The sequence below is a fragment of the Pleurodeles waltl genome, chromosome 3_1, assembly GCF_031143425.1.
Source record: "Pleurodeles waltl isolate 20211129_DDA chromosome 3_1, aPleWal1.hap1.20221129, whole genome shotgun sequence".
NCBI classification, from domain to species: domain Eukaryota; kingdom Metazoa; phylum Chordata; class Amphibia; order Caudata; family Salamandridae; genus Pleurodeles; species Pleurodeles waltl.
The window spans coordinates 1,622,039,289-1,622,058,110 of NC_090440.1; positions in this window are offsets into that span (position 1 = coordinate 1,622,039,289).

Below are 18,822 nucleotides of genomic sequence, written 5' to 3' on the forward strand. Positions count from 1 at the left end.
TGCTTGAGACGGCGGTGCCTTGTTCAGCGGTGCTTGAGACGGCGGTGCCCTGTTCAGTGGTGCTTGAAACGGCGGTGCCCTGTTCAGCGGTGCTTGGAGCGGCGGGCTCCTTTGCAGTGACTCAGCCACTGGCAGTCCTTCATGGCCCAGCGGGGCTTGTGCTGGCGGTCCTTCATGGCCCAGCGGGGCTTGTGCTGGCGGTCCTCTCTAGCCCAGCGGGGCTTGTGCTAGCGGTCCTCTCTAGCCCAGCGGGGCTTGTGCTGGCGGTCCTCTCTGTCCCAGCGGGGCTTGTGCTGGCGGTCCTCTCTGTCCCAGCGGGGCTTGTGCTGGCGGTCCTCTCTAGCCCAGTGGGGCTTGTGCTGGCGGTCCTCTCTGTCCCATCAGGGATGATGGCTGTGTCCTCCTGGTCAGTGGGGATCGTGGCTGTGGTCTCCTGGTCAGCGTAGATGATGGCTGTGGCCTCCTGGTCAGCGGGGATGACGGCTGTGGCCACCTGGGCAGCGGGGATGACTGCTGTGGCCTCCTGGGCAGTGGGGATGACGGCTGTGGCCTCCTGGGCAGAGGGGATGATGGCGGTGTCCTCTGCCGTGCTGCTCTTCCCATACTTTCCTGGTTTCTTGTGGCCCTTCCCCACCTTGGAAGGTGTCGCAGCTGACTCCACACTCTCACCGGGACCCCTGGGAGAGGCTTTGGTATCTGGAGTCTTCCCCCTCTCCCGCCGGGCAATGGCCAACTTCTGATGCTTGACAGGTGGGGGACTGTCTGTGCTGTGGCTCCGTGCCACACTGGCTGCCCTGGTGGCCGGTGCACTCCAGATTCCGGTGACTACAGGCACCACTGGTCCCGGAGATGTTGTGGCTGAGGTGCTAGTTCGGGACCTAGGAGACAGACGGGGTGGGGGAGGTGTGGGAAAGAGGTCAAGGTTGGACAGGAAAAGTTTTGGGAGACAGTGGGACGGGTAGCTGGAGGGGGTTTGGGAGTGGAGGAAGAGGTTGTGGTTGTAGGAGGTGTTCGTTTGCTGACTTTGGGTGAAGGTGCATGCGCTGGAGGTTGTCGTCAGGTGGATGGCTGTTGGGTGGGTGTGTGCCTGGATTTGTGTATCTTGGGAGGTGGCGTCACAGACACACTGGGAGAGGACACAGGGGACGTGTGAATGGTAGGTGGTGGTGACTGCACGTGAGCGGGGTGTGGTGGTGGGTGTGCTGGTGATGGTAGTAGTGGCTGTAGAGGTAGTGCATGCAGGTGTGAGTGTAGACGAGACTGGGAGGGAGGAGGGAGACGAGGAGGAGGGGGACACTGTGGAGGCAGTGGATGTTGGTGTGTCTGCATGTGTCTGATGCTTGCATGAGTGCCTGTGGGATATGTGGTGCTTATGTTTGCCTGAGCTTCCCTTGTGTGTTGACGTGTGTGCATGCTGGTCTAGAGGTATGCTTGGGATAGGCTGGGGTACAGGGGATTGGGTCTGGGTGGAGGAAGTTGGAGGGGGGAGGCTAGACACAGGGACAATGGCTGCCATCAGTGCTGAGGCCAGAGTCTGAAAAGCTCGCTGAAGGGCTGCCTGACCAGAATTAATGCCCTCCAGGAATGCATTGGTTTGTTGCAACAAGCCTTTCTACACCCTGGATGGCATTCAAAATGGTAGACTGCCCAACAGTGAGGGACCTGAGGAGGTCAATGGCCTCCTCACTGAGGGCAGCAGGGGTGACTGGGGCAGGGCCTGAGGTGCCTGGGGCAGGGCCTGAGGTGCCTGGGGCAAAGGTGATGCCCACCCTCCCGGGTGAGCAGGCACGGGGCAAAGGCTGAGGGGCTGCTGGGAGGGCGGTGCTGGAAGGGGGGCGGCGGCTGTACCTGTAGATGGGGGGGCATAGATGTTGCCGCCACCACAAGGGAGCTCCCATCAGAGGACGAGTCCGTGTCGCTGGTCTTAGCTCCTGTCCCCGCCGTGGAGCTCCCCTCGCCCTCCGTCCCACTTGTGAAGTCCGATTCCATAGTGTGGGCCTCCATGGCCATGTGGGATGCAGCCCCCTCGTGCTCCAGTGCCACTGCTCCTCCACCTGATGATGCTAATGCACACAAGAACAGTAAGACCACAAAAGGGGGGGGACGACAGAAGAAAGACATGTTGAGTGCATGCATTACTGCTACAGTTGGCGGACACGACAGACACACAAGCCCCCTGCACTATGCCTCGCTCTTGGGCTCCACTGTTCAAATCCTGGGAAATGGCCTACTAGGCTATGGACGACATCTGCACATATGGATGACACAGGGGCATGACTAGGTGTACTTGGCACTCTACAGAGGTGGAGTGGGGTGCCACATGGCCTGCCTTACGGAGGGACCTTGCCTACGGAACTCGCCCTGGCCTAGGGAAACCCACAGCCCACCTCCCCCACCCAGACCCCTCCACTGCGCGCAAAATCAGCAGGATGAGAGTGTACTCACCCCCTTGTGGCTGCTGTGATGTCCTCAAGCGCCCATCCAACTCCGGGTACTCCACCGCCAGGATCCTGAACATCAGGGGGGTCATGGTGCGACGGGCACCCCTCCCACATTGGGAGGCCATCCCCAGCTGAGCCTCCGCTGTCTTTTTGCTCCAGCGGCGAATGTCCTCCCATCTTTTCCGGCAGTGGGTGCTCTGTGTGTGGTAGACCCCCAGGGTCCGGATGTCCTTGGGGATGGCACGCCAAATATATTTATTCTAGTGGGCGCTGACCTACACGATTTGTACAGGGGGAAGAGAAACTTATTACCAACTGCACCGTCACAGTCATTGGCCCCCATCCCTACCCTTGGCATGTGGCACATGCACTCACCGTCGTTTCATGCACGCCGTACTCTCCCCCCTTCCTTCTTACATCCACACCTCTCCACACAGGCATAGCCCATACAGCATGCTCCCAGTGTACTTACCTGTTTGTCTGGAGGACCGTAGAGTAGTGTGTACTGGGGGAGGACCCCATCCACATGTTTCTCCAAATCCTCCGATGTGAAGGCAGGGGCCATTTCCCCAGACACTCGAGCCATTGTCTCTTCCAGACCGAGGTCACAGCAGCACTTGCAGTGTAGGTCCTCTCCTGTCGAAGATCAGGTATTGAGTGATTAAACAGATAGAAAATGGCAGTCACGTCCACGGTTGTGCGTACCGTCACCGTCGGCGTACATCGTCATTGGCTCCTGGGATCCATAGGGTCCAATGTTAACCAATGCAGCATTGCGCCGCGATCTTTGACCGCCTACCGCGACGGTGTACAACGCCAGCGTAGTTACCTCACAACCCATTGTCCCACTTTAGAGGTCAGGCAGCCGCCATTTCAGGGGCCCACATGGCTTCATTTTTAACTGCGTCACACATACCTAGGCCTAGACTCAACACACATACAGGCCACTTTTCGGATTATGATTCGTGTTCTGTGTAAGCTGTGGGTACGTACCTCTGAGTTGTTTGACTCTGTGCTCGCTGTTGTCCTTCATAGGCACCGTCTGCTGGGACATGTGAGGAGATGGCGGCATCCTCCGGTGTACCGACCGTTGGTGGACCTGTCGACAAAGGAGGAAAGACATGTGATCATCACATACAGGCTTGACCGTGCCACAATCCAGGAACTGTGTACCCAGTTGGAGCCAGACCTGATGTCAGCAATCCGCCATCCCACAAGAATCCCCCCTCAAGTGCAGGTGCTGTCAGTGCTCCATTTCCTTGCAAGTGGGTCATTTCAAACAACAGTGGCCATAGCATCAGGGATATCCCAGCCTATGTTTTCCAACATGTTGTCCCGAGTGTTGTCTGCCCTGCTGAAACACATGCAGAGCTACATCGTTTTCCCTCAGGTGGAGGATTTGCCTACAATGAAAGGTGATTTCTATGCCCTGGGACATATCCCCAACATCATAGGTGCCACTGATGGGACACATGTGGCTTTGGTTCCCCCCCCACAGGAGTGAACAGATGTACAGAAACCGGAAGAGTTATCATTCGATGAATGTACAGATGGTATGTTTGGCAGACCAGTACATCTCCCATGTGAATGCTAAGTTCCCTGGCTCAGTCCATGACGCCTACATCCTGTGGAATAGCAGCATCCCTTATGTGATGGGTCAACTCCAGAGGCACTGTGTGTGGCTATTAGGTGAGCACCTGGAAGCAAGACAGTGGGAATTGTTGTCTGGGTCTGGGGATATCCCTACAGGTTAGTGTGTGTCTAACAGTTGTCCCTCGCCATTTGCAGGTGACTCTGGTTACCCCAACCTGTCATGGCTACTGACCCCAGTGAGGAATCCCAGGACAAGGGCAGAGGAACGCTACAATGAGGCCCATGGGCGAACTAGGAGGGTGATTGAGCGGACCTTCGGCCTCCTGAAGGCCAGGTTCAGGTGCCTCCAAATGACAGGTGGATCCCTATTCTACTCACCAAAGAAGTTGTGACAGATCACCGTGGCCTGCTGTATGCTTCACAACTTGGCTTTGCGACAACAGGTACCTTTTCTGCAGGAGGATGGTCCAGATGGCGGTGTTGTTGCAGCTGTGGAGCCTGTGGACAGTGTAGACGAAGAAGCAGAAGAAGAAGACATGGACAACAGGGACTCAGTGATCTAGCAATATTTCCAGTGAGACAAAGGTAAGAACACAAACCTGCCTACTACATGTACTTAAACACTACTACCTCTCTACTGTCTGTCGTTTTCACCCAGTTTATGGTCACTGAGTTGTCACTTTCCCTTAGGATTTTACAGATGTGGGTCCCAATGTGTGACATCTGCTTTGATTCCTCATGGACTACAGCTGTGTGACATAGGTATGTTGACATTACAAATGAAAGAGCTTTTTGCCACAGTAATTGCTAATTCACTATTCCGAAATAACAGACTGACTCCAGATTGTTTTGTGCTTTAAGGGTGTTTATTTAAGTGCTCAGTATTGGAGGGGGTAGCAAAATGGTGAGGGGTGATGGTGGAGGAATGTCCATGGCAGAGTCCAGTCTATTAGTCTCACAGGTGCATTGCCCTAATGGGCATAGGAAGTGGAGTTGGGGCAGTTTAAGGATGGACAGGGTGACAAAGTGGAACAGTAGGATGACATTCAGGGTGGTCTCATTTCTTGGCTGGGGTCTTGGCATCATTCTCTGTCTTTGTCCTGGATCTCATGGACCGTTTGCGAGGTGGTTCTCCCTCTGCAGGGGGTGGGGTGGTGGTGTGGTGGTCCTGGGGCGGTGCCTCCTGTCCACTAGCGCCGGCGGAGGTGGTGGGCAGTTCATCGTCCATGCTAGTGTCAGGGGCCCCTTGTAGTGCCACAGTGTCCCTCCTGGTGTTGAGTACTTCCTTCAGTACCCCTATGATGGTGCCCAGGGTATAATTGATGGCTCTGAGTTCCTCCCTGAAGCCCGAATACTGTTCCTCCTGCAGGCGCTGGGTCTCCTGAAACTTGGCTAGTACCGTTGCTATCGTCTCCTGGGAGTGGTGGTAGGCTCCCATGATGTTGAAGAGGGCCTTGTGGAGAGTGGGTTCCCTGGGCCTGTCCGCCCCCTGTCACACAGCAGCCCTCCCAGTTCCCCTGTGTTCCTGGGCCTCCGTCCCCCGGACCGTGTGCCCACTACCACTGCCCCCAGATCCCTGTTGTTGTTGGGGTGGTGGGGTTAGCCTGGGTTCCCTGTAGTGGTGGACACACTGCTGATTGACGGGTCCTGGGGACGGAGGTATGGGCCCGCTGGGTGGGTGATGTGCTGGTGTTTCCAGAGGGGGGAAGGTCTGTGGTGGCCTGTGACTGGGTGAGGGGAACCGACTGTCCAGAGGTCCCCGATGGGCCGGACTGGTCATCTAGATCCAGTTGGATAGAGGTGCTGTCATCACTGTGGGCCTCTTCTGTTGGTGGTGTGGACATGTCTGGACCCTCCTGTCCGGTGACGTTGGCTAGGGGTCCTGAAGGGGTATAAAAGGATGTTTATTACATCTGTGTGTGCCATGGTGTGCAATAGGTGGGTGGCCGTGTACCCCAGTGCTTGCATTCCTGTGTGGGACCTTGTGTGATGATAGTTTAGGGGGGTGTATGGGTATGTGCAGTGGGCATGCTTTAGTGATGGGTGTCCATGCTTTGTTGTTGCATGCAGGGCTTGGTGTTAGGATGTGTGGTTTGTGATGTTGGGACATTTGTGAGGAGTTAGAGTGATGGGGGTGAGGGTGAGGTTGGGGGTATGTGCTGGCATGCAGGTAGGGTTGGGGAAGTAATAGTTATGATTTGACTTACCAGAGTCCATTCCTCCACCTACTCCTGCGAGGCCCTCAGGATGCAGAATCGCCAAGACCTGCTCCTCCCATGTTGTTAGTTGTGGGGGAGGAGGTGGGGGTCCGCCGCCAGTCCGCTGAACCGCCAGGTGGTGTCTTGAGACCACAGAACGCACCTTCCCCCTAGGTCATTCCACCTCTTCCTGATGTCCTCCCGATTTCTTGGGTGCTGTCCCACTGCGTTCACCCTGTCCACTATTCTTCGCCATAGCTCCATCTTCCTAGCTATGGAGGTGTGCTGCACCTGTGATCCGAATAGCTGTGGCTCTACCCGGACGATTTCCTCCACCATGACCCTGAGCTCCTCCTCCGAGAACCTGGGGTGTCTTTGCCGTGCCATGGGGTGGTGTAGGTGATGTGTGGGGTGGTGTGTGGGGTGATAAGTGTGCTGATATGTAGTGGTGTGTAGTGTGAGGTGCGTAGAAGTTATGTGGGTGATGGTGTTGTGTGCCTGTGGATGCTAGTATTGTTGATGGTGGTGTCTCTCTCTGGCCTTCTCTCAGTAATTGTGGTCGTAGGGGTTTGTGGGTGATGTGGGTGTGTGTTTTATATTGTTGTGGGTATGTGGGAGTGGTGTGTGTATGTGTATCAGGTATGTGTTTTTGGAATTGACCAATGTGGATGAGTTTTGTAAGAGTGTGTGTATTTTGAGCGCGGCGGTGTGTACCGCCAATGGAATACCGCGGTTGAAAGACCGCCGCGTGGATTCGTGGGTCGTAATAATGTGGGCTTATTTCTGTTGACGTGACAGTGGAGGATTTGTTTTCACCAGTTTATCACTGACCTTTGGTGTGGCGGACTTGTGTGGGTGTGTGAATTTTGGCGGATTCTGTGCTGTGGGTCATAATAGCTGTGGCAGATATCCGCTGCTGCGGCGGTGTGTTGGCGGTCTTCGGCACAGCGGTAAGCGGCTTTTACCGCCAATGTTGTAATGACTGCCTATGTTATTAAGGGAGTATATTCTGTTGGACAGAGTGTTCACGCCATTGTTGACAACAGCTAAATCCTTTTCCAAATTTTCTTTATCTATCTGCCTTAAATGCACAGCTGCTTCCATTTGGGAAAGCTTCCAGATCCCATTGTATATGGTATATATGTGTCTTTTACAGCGAGGCTTTCTAGGATCTAACAAAAAACTTGTAAGTCTATGTCTTCAGATAGCATATTAAGGTGTTCTTTAATTGTTACTAAGGTGTTAGTCTGCAACCATTATTGGCACAGTTTACCCACACAGTATGTAGTAACTATGCCCGAGTGTTGACGCGAGACAAATCGAGGGTCTGACCAGCCAATCTTAAAGCCCCCTGAGAAATTAACAAAACGTGTCTGACACCCATTTGTGTCTATTGGCCACACAAACCATCTGCCGGGACTGGAAAGTGAAGAATTATAGTTACCAGCCTGAACCTTTGCTTCTAATTCTTCCTCGGTGTCGTTTAGGAAGGACTGCCAATTGTTGAATTTTACCATTGTCGGGATACTGGGCGCATTCATCTCCTTCATTTTTGCTAACCCTTGGATGTCTGTGGAATTCTGTAATTTAAAAGGATAATTTGGACAGGAATAAGGCACGCTCTAAACAAAGCTTCCCTACCCTGAATTTGCCAATCTCGTGTTCACCATACACTCTTTACATCAATAGTGTTCTTCCAGTATTCATATCCTTCAACTGCAAGTCAGGAAACAAAGGTATCTGAATAGATCAATTTTGTGTTTGTTTGTTATCAAAATCTTCCTAATTTTAGAAGGTGGTAACTTGAAATAGTATGAATCTGCATTCTTAATGTCATGGCCAGAAAAATATGTGAAATTATCTGAATAATGCTTTGGGCTTCCCACAGTCGGAGTTGAACAGTGTTCCCACTATGCGTAGTTAAATACTGATCTGTGTGCAGTTGCTCGGTAGAGGTAGTAATGTCCCCAATTGTTGTAACAGAACATCTCCCCATAATTCTTTGCGTTAGTGTACACATCATCGCTTTCAAATATAGTATGATCCTGCAATTCAGCTAGCATGGAATGAACTGTTCGAACATCCCTGTCATCAGAAACAACACCGGGTGTAATTACATCAGTCATTGAAATTTTGAAAACATATTGAATTTGAATGACCACAGTAGGCCCGTATATATCAAATGGAACTTTACCCCAAATGATCCCATCAGGAACTGGTACTGCTGAAATGTTCACAAGGGACATGTCTCTTCGGACCTTATGTGAGGAAAGATATGCTGTTAGAACTTCATTCAGCAGCTCAACAGAGGAGTGTTCAGGAAGATAATGACCATTTATATGGAGAAATAAAACAGTCACACACCCAACCCATAATAGAAAGGCATGTAATATCAGAAATATCCACAGATAATTCCATTGATAAATTAAATCGTTATTTTTAAGGCTTATGTACAGCTTACATGTCTTTGAAACAGTTTCAGTTGCAGGCGAGGATGAAGTTGAGGAAAAGTCATCAAGGTCAACGAAATAACGAGAAGCAGTCTGCAAACACAGGAGCCGGTGCATTACTGGTGGATGGATCCACTTTGCGTGGAGGATCATTGTAGATGATATTGTCTGTTTGTGTTGAGTTGGACTAAAAAATAGCCATATCTTGAAAAGTTGTTGTCGGTGAAGTAGTAACAGGAATCAGAAAAAGCTCATTTTCCGCCCTCCCATGCTTAAGGAAGCATTTTTAATATCGTTGTACATGCTGTTGTAGTCAGAAGTGTTGTTATTCCTTCTTTGATGAGGTATGTCCTCTAGTAGTGAGAGGGGACCGGGAACTACCCAAGAGACCTCTGGGTCTACTGTGAAGGATCGGCCACATGGTGAAGGTTGATGTTGTCAATGGAGACAAATCTGTTTACTTTGGAACCAGGCAGTGATGGTAGGATGACAGTTCTGGTACCTTGTATTCTCAGGACTTGGACTGGTGCTCTGTAGGATGGGCCAAATTCCTTCTTTACAGCGATCTTCTCTCAAACCAGATCCCCAAATTAAGGAATCCAGCCAGGAATCCAGCCAGTAGAAATTGTTGGCAAATCCCTAATTCCTAAAATGGCAGCACCAGCAGATGATTTATCATCACAAAATTGTTGAAACTCCGACAGTGAGACGTTCATTTATGTCACAAGTTGTAACTGCTGCCACCAAACTAGGGCTATCTAAACCTGGGACATATGTAGGTATCCCAAAGAGAACCTCATAAGGAGTGTGTCCTCCCAAGGACCTTCTTGGCAGAATATTCAGTGCTGTCTGGACCCCATATAGGTGATGAAGCCAACTGCGGCCAGAACCTCGTACTCTAGATTCCTCCTCTCCACAACCACATTTTCCTTGGGATGGTGGGGTGAGGAGTAATGGAGTTCAAGCACCCTACATCCTCATGGTGTCCATGAATGCCTTAAAGGTAAAGGCAGGGCCCTGGTCCGAAAGGAAGCTGCACCCGCATTTGTACCGATAAAGATTAGCAAGTCTTTTATAACAGTTCGAGCGTCAGCCAAACGCTGTGGCCATACCCACAAAAATCTAGGACAAGAATCTATAGCAACTAAGATGTATTTGTATGCACCATCAGGTTCTTGACCGCCACAGTGGTTCAGGGACATACACTGTAGTTGGCCTTTTGGACACTAAGAGGGATGTCTGTGGTGGGCGTTTGATGTTTGTGTCCTCTATCTGCTGGCAAATGTCACAACAAAGAACATACGACTTGGTCTATTTATATAGACCTGGCCGCCAGAAGCTTTTCTGTAAGAGTGTATTGTGCCCGCACCACCAGCAGGTGCAGAGACGACACCCTCATGCGTTGCTTTGATTAAATCTCAACTCCGGTCCTGGTTGGGGATCACTTGATCTCCAGTCCCAGGAATTATTGCAAAGGCAACATTCTGGGGCATATTTATACTCTGTTTGTGCCGAATGACGTACAATCGGCGCAAACCATGCACCATATTTAAACTTTGACGCCCGAGCCCGCGAACGCCAAAATCCCGCCGTGTGCATCATTTTCTGGATGCGGGAAACCGCCTTGCGTTAATGACATGCAAGCTAGACGTTCCCATCCACAAAAATGAGGCGGAGTTGGAAAATTACGCACAACCTGATTTGCGTCAAAAAATAACACCTGGGTCAGGGAAGGCGTTAAAATGGAGCAAACACCCCTGTATTTAATGAAAACACACAGAAGCAACAGCAGAGCTCGAAAAGGAAGACATGGAGGTGCTTTTCATCCAGCATGCATGCAGACGCAGAGCACAGGACCAACAACAGCAGCTTCCACAACACCAGCATGGACCCCAAATGCAACGCAGAAGGCAGGAGAGGATATTCCGCACCACGACAACCCTTATGGGACTCCGCCAACAAGACATCATTCAGAGGTACAGGCTGAACTGGCAAGCCATTCAGCAGCTGCTGCGCAACATTGAGCCACAGTTGGCACCTAGCTTGCAGACACCCCGCACCATTCCACCAGAAACTAAGCTGCTAGCTGTACTACACATGTTGGCAAGTGGCTCCTTTCAAACCAGTGGCGCCCTGGTTGCTGGGATCTCACAGCCATCATTCTCCGCCTTCCTACCCAAGGTACTTGATGCCATCATCTCACTCACACCCCGCCATATCAGCTTCCCTAACACACAGCAGAAGCAGCAGGAGACAAAACAGGGGTTTTACCAAATTAATGGCTTCCCACACGTCCTTGGTGCCATTGACTGTGCACATGTACGCATTGTGCCACCTGCTGCAACCGAACATCTATACCGCAACAGGAAGCACACACACTCCATCAATGTGCAGGCCATTGTCGATCACCGGGGATTGATCACCAACATCGTGGCAAAGTATCCTGGGAGTGTACATGATTCATTCATCTTCCACCACTGCACCATCAATCAACACTTCCAGGATGGACGAAATGGAAATGGACTACTTGTTGGTAAGTACAGAAACCTACTTATGTACACACTGCACAGCAACCCTCTAGGACACAGAACACATACACCACGACATCGACACGTGGACAGCAACACACTGAGGTTATGACACCGCTAGGCATGTTTGATATCTTCACCCAATAGGGGCACACCTAGGAACAAATGACCGTTCCAAATTACAACTGATGCCACTCCACAGACACAAGGGAAAACTGTAAAACAACACAATGACAAACACATGGCCCCAACTGGCAGTACATCTGGGAAGATTAAACTTTCAATATCACATCAATAACACTCAATCCAACACCCTTCAAACCAATATGTACTGTGTAAGGGGTGTGTAATGTTTTTTGCTGCAGGTCAAACACCATGACACACATAGCATGATGATGACTACAGTGAAGGTCACGTGCAATCATTGAGGTTGTACCAATATCTCACATCACTCCTGCTCTCACATTGCCCACTACCAAGAAGTAAGTGGACTGTGCGAAGAACACATTTTGATGGGACAATATTGAAAGTGCACATTCCTACACATACGTATTGCGACAAATTAACACACACACAAAACAGATGTACTGCCATACGGACCTTCTGCAACTCTAAATGACAACCACACAACCAAGTCAGCCATCGGAACCTGAACATGTTCAGTAGTATAGGAACACATAACAACCTGAGTCGACTTGGCAAGGGCAGAGAAATAGGTCTGCAGTGAACTTGTCACACATGTGAAATTAGTGCATAGTCAATTGTTAACACGACGTACGGAGATGTTTTGCACATTGTCACCTTGCAAAATCTAAGGGTCTCACTGATGCTTAAATTAATCTATTGCATATGTCAAATTGTATGGAATGTCCATGGTACATAGATGCAACCGTGTTACCACGACTGTCTAATTGATTCTGTGTATGGAACTATCATCTTACCCCCAGTTAAGACACAGGGACACCTGTTTCACAAGTCACAATGCAAGGGAGTACACACTGTACTGCAACTCTCCAAAAATACTGCTGACATCCGGTCAACAGCCAACCACCTGTTCAGATAAAGAAACAACCCAATGCTGATGGTACATCCTAGAAGCCTAGGAATCCACACAATAACACAAACACCAATGAGTCACAGACAACACAAGAGAACTACTGCCATGCAAGGTGATATTTATGGGGCAAGCTACATCAACATGTTTTCACTCATTTTCTCTTTGAGCTGATCAAGGATATGGGATCCAGCCATGGATTATGACCCCATTTGCAAACCCAAGCACTGCAGCAGAGCGTGCCTATAATGAGGCACATAGGAGGACACGCACCATAGTCGAGAGGACCTTTGGCATCCTGAAGTCAAAATTCAGGTGCCTCGACATCAACGGAGGCAGCCTCCTATACTCACAAGAAATGGTGTGCAAAATAATTTTGACCTGTGCCATCCTGCACAACATATGTGTAAGAAGGAACATTCCCCTATATGAACCGGACCCACAAATGCCTGAAGAGGAGGAAGAGGAGGATGCTGGCCATCAACATGAGGGGGACCATTCAAACAAAGCTGCAGGATTGCGTCGGAGACAACATATTGCCCAAAATTTCTTTTAACCCTACTCACCCATCACCGCTGTCTTACCATATGTAAATAAACACCTATACTAATCACCATATCATGGCCTGGATAATCATTTTTGCATAACCTTATCTCTAACTATCAGCTTCAGAGTGTAGCCTCAGGGAACATTGCTGAAATACCGATTAGGACACAGAACATTGCTAAACTAGTTGGATGCGTATCAATGTACAGCCACATTCACTCACACTGTAACTGACATATATCCTGTGCATGTCACATTTGAAGGGCAATAGCAGAGGACCATACCTATTTCACACATACATGTTGGCAACATGGTTCATTGCAGCATATGGCACACAACAAAGACACCATCAGGCAATAATGGAAAAAAAATGCATCATACATGAGGCAGTGGATGTGCTATTGCATTAGTAACAGAAATGTATGACCAGACCCTTGACAGCAGTAACTGTTACATCACCTATCTTTGCAAGGACTATGTGTGACTAGATTTCCATATAAGCAGCAAAGTCATAGCACAAGTGCCCCAGGTATGACTAGCATTGCTCACATGACATCCCCTGAACGTGGCAGCCCATACTCTAAGTCCTAACACGCACATGTTCCTGGTCTCACCCCACCCTTCTTCAGGGGGCCCTGGAATAGTAATATGTGTCCCCAGATAATCCCTACTCTACACACTCCCAGACTCACAATGTAAATCCAGTGTGCTACCCTCTTTAGTATGGTATGCCATAGTCATTTTACTTCTGTCTGCATGGATGTCAGGTGAAATAATACACTGGCTTGTAGTCTCTAAACCCTGTTTTCACCTGTACATTGCTTCACATGTGAAAGGTACTGTTGGCCATTTAAACTTGAATCTCACCTACAGGACTTGTGAGAGACTGATGCTGCACACACCTGTGAGCACCTCCCTGGACACCAGCCATTTGAACAAGCACTGCCCTTGCAGCTGCTTGGAACAGCATAGAAGCTGCCATTTCATCCATAACACTGTTATGCCTTCCAGTATAAATCAGCTGTGTAACACAGCCCTTGGGTTAATGTGTTACTTTCCAACACACAGGACAAACACACTTTTCCATTTCCACTGTCGTGTTCCTCCTTTGACCACTCTCAGTCTGACCACTGTCTATTTACCTTGTGAAATGTTTGGAACCTGATAGACCTTGCATCCTGTGAGCCGGACTGGTTCCTTGGGCCTACATTTGTATCATAGTTTCTTTCCCAACCCTCATAATCCTCCTGGGGTATTGTGTCAGGTGGGTCTACAATGCATACTCAAATACATTGTATGGCAGAATCAGTTTATTTATTGCACCATGGGGGGGAACTTGTCTCCAAATAGCCGAATCATGGCCTATCCCTTGTCTGGGTCTCAGGTATGCATGAGTGACAAATTGTGACAGTGTACCATGGCTGTATGCATGGATTGGGTATGGTGCCTCCAGCACAACAAACAACGTCAGATATTGTGCATGAAATGTCTACACATGTTAGGACCCTGACAGTCCACACGCTGATTCACATTGCTCCCAACATATTGATGGGGCTTGTGTGTTGAATAGCTGTGAGAGTAATCAGCACAGATGCACTGATGTTCCCAGATGCTGTGGAAATTTTAAAGGCCAACCTGTGTACAAATGTTGTCAGGAAACCTGCCGGTATAAGATTCCAGAGACATTGACTTTGTCAGCAAACCAAGGTTGCCCTGTTGACAGTCTCATAACACGTCTGCAGTGACAGGGTTGGACCATCCCTATGTTTGTTCTCAAATCCTCATTGGCTTTCCTTCTATTGGTCTGGGAAGGATACTTTGTAAATACAGGAAATAGCTTCACAGACTGATGACTAGATCTGCACATAACTGTGACAACATAGACCCCAGTAATTATACAGGCTAAGCATTGGCCCACACACATGAACCAGACACCTCTGTGCATTTTACCACTGGGAATATATGAACATGTGCTGCTTGGTCTGCTGGTCCTCCACTGCTACAGGAGAGACATAGCTCATTTATATGATTCCAACTGTGGCGTAACATTACAATTGTGTATTAGATAAGTGACTACGTGTCACAAACACGGTACCCACATTGTATGATCCCATGCCTGACTCATGGTGGGTTAACAAACAAGTGCCTAGGAAGTAGCATCCAACATTCCTGGACATGTGATGGCTAAGTTTTGGAACATTGACATGAACAACCGTCTGCTATCTATCCACTGCATGCTTTGTCATTGGTGGTGTTTATGTTCCAAAAAAAGCTAGGAAGTGCACACAGCAGTTCAAGCTATTTGCATGACAAACACATGTCCTCTCTCTTTTCCACACTGACTTGCATCTGAGGGTTGGACACATTGACTCCACATGCATACCAGCAGATTAGCAAAAATGCATCTTGTGATGTTCACACAGTGGGTCAACAACAATAGTAGTAGCCAATTCACACACATTGACCCATAGGCTTTGAGTTAATGTAATGAGTTGTGTCGCCTTGCTATCCTCTCTTGACGCAAAACATGCCCAAACTGGGTGAAACCTAATTGTATCCCACACGTTTGGCCATATATTGCGTCAGTGATGCGTGAAAATCCCGTACACCAAGTAGAGGATCATGGTCCGCAGTAGTATGATCTGTCACATTTGCCCATACACCTTAATGCCCAATGTGGGTGCAATCAGCCTATCTCCGTATTTTTGCAACTGTCATGGCCCATTCAAAATGAGAAATGACCCAAACCCTGTTAATGACAGAAATTTTGACGCATATGCGTAAAAAAAGACACACATGCATCTAAAAATGATGCATATGCTTTGAAATATGATGCACAGTGCCCTGAAACATCCATTGGCCCTGAGCCATAATTCCCACACTGTCCCCCTGAAAATTGGTTAAGTATAACACATATTTAACAATATGGATGCGGGGTTATTTCTTATCATGTGTGTCAAAAAATATTACGCACAGACTGTAAGCGGCATTATATTTTGACGCTTAACTATAAAAACGCACCGCATTTGAGGCAGGAAGTGATGTAATAGGATATCCTGTTTACAGAATTGGTACAGTGGGTGTACTTTCACTTTCACTTTGCAGTCTGTGATATTTCCTGACTGTGTGGCTGTGTATAGACCTGTCTCTTTGTGCATTTTGTGATTTTGTCTCCAGTGTGGTCTTTAAATTGTCTTTTTGTGTATAATAACTGTCTGCGGTATCCTGTCTGAGTGTTTTTGTAGTCAGTTGTGTTGTCAACATTTGTCTTTGTTGTGTTGGGAGTCTGTTGTGGGTAGTGGTAGTTTGGGTATAGTTGGGCTGTGTTTGTAGTTTTTTTGCATTTTCCTGTCTTACTTTCCCTCTATTCTCTTTTGTTCCCCTTTAACCCCTCTTTATTTTTCGTACTATAATGTTGGGTGGGCCTCGTCTTGGCAGGATGGGAGAGGAGGAGCTGGGTGGGTTTATTTGGCTGGTGTGCCACTTCCTACCCCTGATGATAGAGGCAGGTGGTTGTGTGATCCAAGGCTATCACACAGAGGCAAGGAGGCTCCGGTGGGCAAAGGTGTTGTACCATCTGCAGAGAATATACAACACACCGCAAAATGACCACCTGCTGAAGCACCGCTGGGTTGACCTTGTTGAAAGGGAGCAAGATCTGCTGGACTACCTGGGGATTGTAATTGGTGGCCCTGTTGGTGAGTACAAATCAGAGTAATGTGCACGTTTTAATGCTCTGTAGTGACAGAAGCTGAATTGTTCATATTCTGCCGGCAATGTTTTTGAACATGTGGAATGCTAGGGAAACATACAGGGCCATATTTCTACTTTGTTAGCACCGCAATTGAGACCTGTTTTGAAGCAAGAGCGGCACAAAGTTACAAAATACAATTGTATTCTGGAAGTTTGCGTCGCCTTTGTGTCAAACAGCAACACAAGTGCGGTGCAAATTAGGTATAGATATGAGCCACAGTTGCCTGTGAGGTATACAACTTTCCTACACATTACCGTCATTTGTTGACACAACAGATAGACTAAGGGGGTCATTACAAACCTGGCGGATGGCGGAGAAGTGGCGGTAAAACCGCCAACAGGCTGGCGGTCTTTACCATGTGTATCATGACCATGGCAGTTACCGCCATGGTCATCCGCCGGTTCTCCGTTCCGCCCGCTGGGCTGGAGACCAGGATCTCCAGCCCGGTGGCCGTCACTATACCGCCGGCGGTATTTGGACCCGGCTGACCACCACGGATGTCTGCGGTTTGAAACCGCCATGAGATCCATGGCGGTAAGCACTATCAGTGCCAGGGAATTCCTTCCCTGGCACTGATAGGGGTCTCCCCAACCCCCCACCCCCACCCCCACCCCAAATCCCTCCCCTACCCCCCACCACCCCTGCCACCCCCCAAAGGTGGCAGGACCCCTCTCCCCACCCCGACCCCCAACATAACATCACTCATACACACACGACACTCACGCAGGCACCACCAACACACATACACGCACACACACCAACATATATGCCAACATCCACACACACAGTCAGACACGCACACCCACATTCAGACATCCACGCACTCATTCCCATACACACAACACCCCTGCAAGCAGACATGCACTCACACACCCCCTCTACATACACACACACACACCCCCATGCACGCACACAACACACAACACACAACACCCCCCACCACCCTCCCCTCATGGACGATCAACTTACCTGGTCCGACGATCCTCCGGGAGGGGACGGGAGCCATGGGGGCTGCTCCGCCGACACCACACCGCCAACAGAACATCGCCACGCCGAATCACAGGACGTGATTCGCTGGGCGGTGTTCTGTTGACATGGCGGTGAAGGTGGAGCATCCTCCACTTCCCCGCCGCCCGCCAGTATGGCTGTTGGAGGCTCTCCGTCCGTAAAAGGATGGAGAGCTGCCAACGGTCATAATAGGCCGAGCGTCAAACCCCCACCACTGGCGGTCTTCCACACGGCGGTCCCTCTGCAGTCTGGAAAAAAGACCGCCGAGGTCAAAATGACCCCCTAACTTTCTAAACCCAACAGGAGCCTGAAAATTAGTGCTGGCTTCACATCAATTGATGATGGCAATGTGGCTCAAATATATGTTTCAGGTGTGGTCAGTGAGTGTATCAGGAAACATATATTGGAAATCCAGATTTTTTTCCTAAATATTGTGTCCCTCCATTGTTTTCGGATACATATCTGAACTGGATTCTGACACATACGTAACAAGTAATAGCTTACCTCAGATAACATCTTAGACTGATATTTTGAGCTTGTAGTGCCACTTTTCAATTGGGATGGCTGGAAAAAGGTATGCACACAGGTTCATATCTCTATGGTTGGTGCAACTCACCATAGCTGTGGCACATAAAATGAAGAAAATGATACAAATTGAGGGCTGACAACTGTCCCTGGCCCTCTGTACATTGTACCTGTGTGTCTAAAATTGGTCTTAGTCACAATGTCTGGGTGACTGGTATTGCAGTCCTCACGGAAAGTGGCTTTGGATGTGTCTCATGGATAACCATGATGAGAGGAATACACTCCATGACTTTGTCTGCTCACCAATGAAGGAGCATGTTTGCCAACACATGATAGTTAGAGCCACTGCATGTGTGCGGATATGTGTGTATCACTCACTGGAGTCCCCGGGTCTGTACATGTTTGCAGTGGTGTGTAGGATGCAGTATCATCATTTCTAAGAGGCTTTACTTTCTGAGTTAAAAGTAACAAATACTATTTGTGTTTTGAAGTGTTGTACAGTGCACAGACATTGAGCACATTTCTCCCTTCCATGCCTTACAGGTGGACCTGCACCCTACACTATTGGAGAGGCGGCTCGATTTGCGGACCCAGACATTTCCAGTAAGTGTTGATATTTCTGTTATGTGTTGTGTTTGCTGATGATGTTTGATTGACTCCTGCGTGTTGGACACATAGCAAGGTGTGATGCGCTGGTCAATGATCTGTTTTGTTCCTTGAGTGGC